Source organism: Vigna umbellata, chromosome 1 (genome assembly GCF_029865625.1).
Source record: "Vigna umbellata cultivar VRB3 chromosome 1, Vumbellata_1.0, whole genome shotgun sequence".
Taxonomy (NCBI): domain Eukaryota; kingdom Viridiplantae; phylum Streptophyta; class Magnoliopsida; order Fabales; family Fabaceae; genus Vigna; species Vigna umbellata.
The window spans coordinates 88,180,473-88,182,784 of NC_142165.1; the positions used below are offsets into that span (position 1 = coordinate 88,180,473).

At 44.9% G+C, this 2,312-nt stretch overlaps 1 pseudogene; it reads right to left on the reverse strand.

Moving 5' to 3' along the window:
- Positions 1–411: 411 nt before the first annotated feature.
- LOC148206704 (uncharacterized) lies at positions 412–1,703 on the reverse strand (annotated as a pseudogene).
- Between the last annotated feature and the right edge of the window lie 609 nt (positions 1,704–2,312).

A 2,312-nucleotide genomic window follows, 5' to 3' on the forward strand; every position in this document is an offset into this window, starting at 1 on the left:
CGTTCGGTGTTAGACCGAACGCTAACTTAGGACGAATGCTCAGTCTAAGATCGAGGGTTCACTTGGACGAACGCTCAGTATAATACTAAGCGCTACTTATGACGAACGCTGGTGAACAAAACCGAGCGGTCTAAATACACTTCAATTTATTTTCAATCGTTGGACACGCTAGGCTGAGCCGAACGCTCAAACCTAACCCTTCACACAAAGGACGCTCGTCTCAATCAGAATCCTTTCCAAATAAAAGAATTCTTATTCTAAGTCATTTTCATGGGATACCGAACGCCAACATCCCATTCACATTAAATCTCTCCTAAGTTAGTCAATTCTAGAAAATAACACTCTCACTAATCATAGTAATAAACATCTATCTCACTGGTCGGATATCTAAACTAACCCAATTGTTGGTGTTTACACTATCAGACCGAACAGCTTCCTTATCACAGTAATTAAAACAGTGTACAGCAAGGCAGTTCATACCACAAGAAAGTGCGGTGGATGAATATACCTGAGCTAGCCGCCTCCGCTCCAGTTATCGCATATACACGCCCAACAGCTTGGGCTCGTCCACCTCTCCCTTGCTGATTCCTTCCAGCGTTCGGTGGTCTCATCACCGCTCGACCACTCATGTTGCACTCGTTCTCCAAATGTCCATTTCGTCCACACCGGTTACAGTATTTTCCTCCCACCAACTGAGGACATGACGAACGGTAGTGTGGTCCTCCACACTGGAAACAAGTAACGTTCCTGTACTGTCCGGCTTGTCCAGCAGGAACTAAAGCTTGAGAACTGCTCGTGCTAGATGGCCGACTAGGACGAGGGTAAGGTGTCCTTCTCGGAACGGTACCTCCCCGGGATACTATAGGTCCCCTACTAACTTGTTGTTGCTTCTTGTGTTGTTCAGCTTCTGCCATATTTTTCTCCAAAACTTTGGCCCTCTCAACCATGGCAGGAAACGTTCTTATGCACAAACTTGAAATCATAACCTTCAAATCACTTCTTAGACCGTTCTCAAACTTCCGACACTGCCACTCCTCACTGGTTGCCATAGTATTGAACCGCACAAGATGTTTGAATTTATTGGTGTATTCTGAAACTGACATACCCCCTTGAACCAACTGTAAGAACTCAACTTCCTTTGCAAAACGAACGCTGTCAGGGAAGTATTCTTCATAAAATTTATTCCTGAAAACTTCCCACGTGACTGGTTGTTGAGCGTCCGTTAAGATGGCTCTAGCGCTCGCCCACCAGTGGCTTGCTTCTCCCGTCAACAAGTACTCAGTGTACGCTAAACGGTTCTCATCCGGACACCTCTTAGCATTGAAGATCCTCTCCATATCCCTTAGCCACTGGTCTGCCTCATCAGGAAGACCCTTTCCATTGAACTTCGCCGGATGATGTTGGAGAAAACTCTCCAAGCTCCATTCTGTAGCAGGCTGGGCAGCGTTAGAAGAGGACGCTCCTGGCGTGCCTCTGGTAGCAGCAAGAATATCCATCAGCTGCCTCTGAGTTGATTCTGAATTCACCCGCGAGGCCTCCAAACTTTGCATTGCATCCTGATTCTGCCTCATCAAAGCAGCGTTTTGCTCGATCAAGGTCGTGTTCTGTTGTTGAAGTCTATCAATCACAGTTTCCAACATCCTAGTGTTGTTGGACGTGTCAGGTTCACTTGGTTGGGGTGGAGGAGGTAGCCTAGGTGCCATTTGTTCTCTGAACACAGAGAAAAACGAACGTTAATTATGTTCCAGAGTTAAAATAATAATAACTCATTAAACATACAGTGAGCACACAGCAAAAACGCAGTGCACTCATAACCCTACAGCGTCCTTTAAGAGAACAAAACTGCTCTGATACCAATAATGTAACATCCCAAAATTATACAGTCATCAACTATATACTTAGAATAATTACACGTATCAATAACCCAAAACAGTCTTAAAACACAGGGATCGACAATAACGAAAGAGGATGAACGACCGCAAATGAAGAATAATTTAACGAGCGCTTACAAAAGATAAGGACGAACGGTTTACAAAACAAATACCGAACGTCCAACTATAAACAAACCATAAAAGAGCGCTCGCTCACAGCCGCTCGCTACTCTAACTACACTAACTAGAACCGAACGCTCACTGTTCGGCCTTCACTTCAACTTCTACCAGATTTTCTTCAGCAAGCAACCCTTCTTCAAGCCTTTGTTCAAGGGATGCACCACCATCTGCTCACACCCACAACGGATGATCATCGCATTTTGACAAGACGGAAAATACATGGACAGTAGACAACACAATGGAAATGCAAGGGTAAGCTTA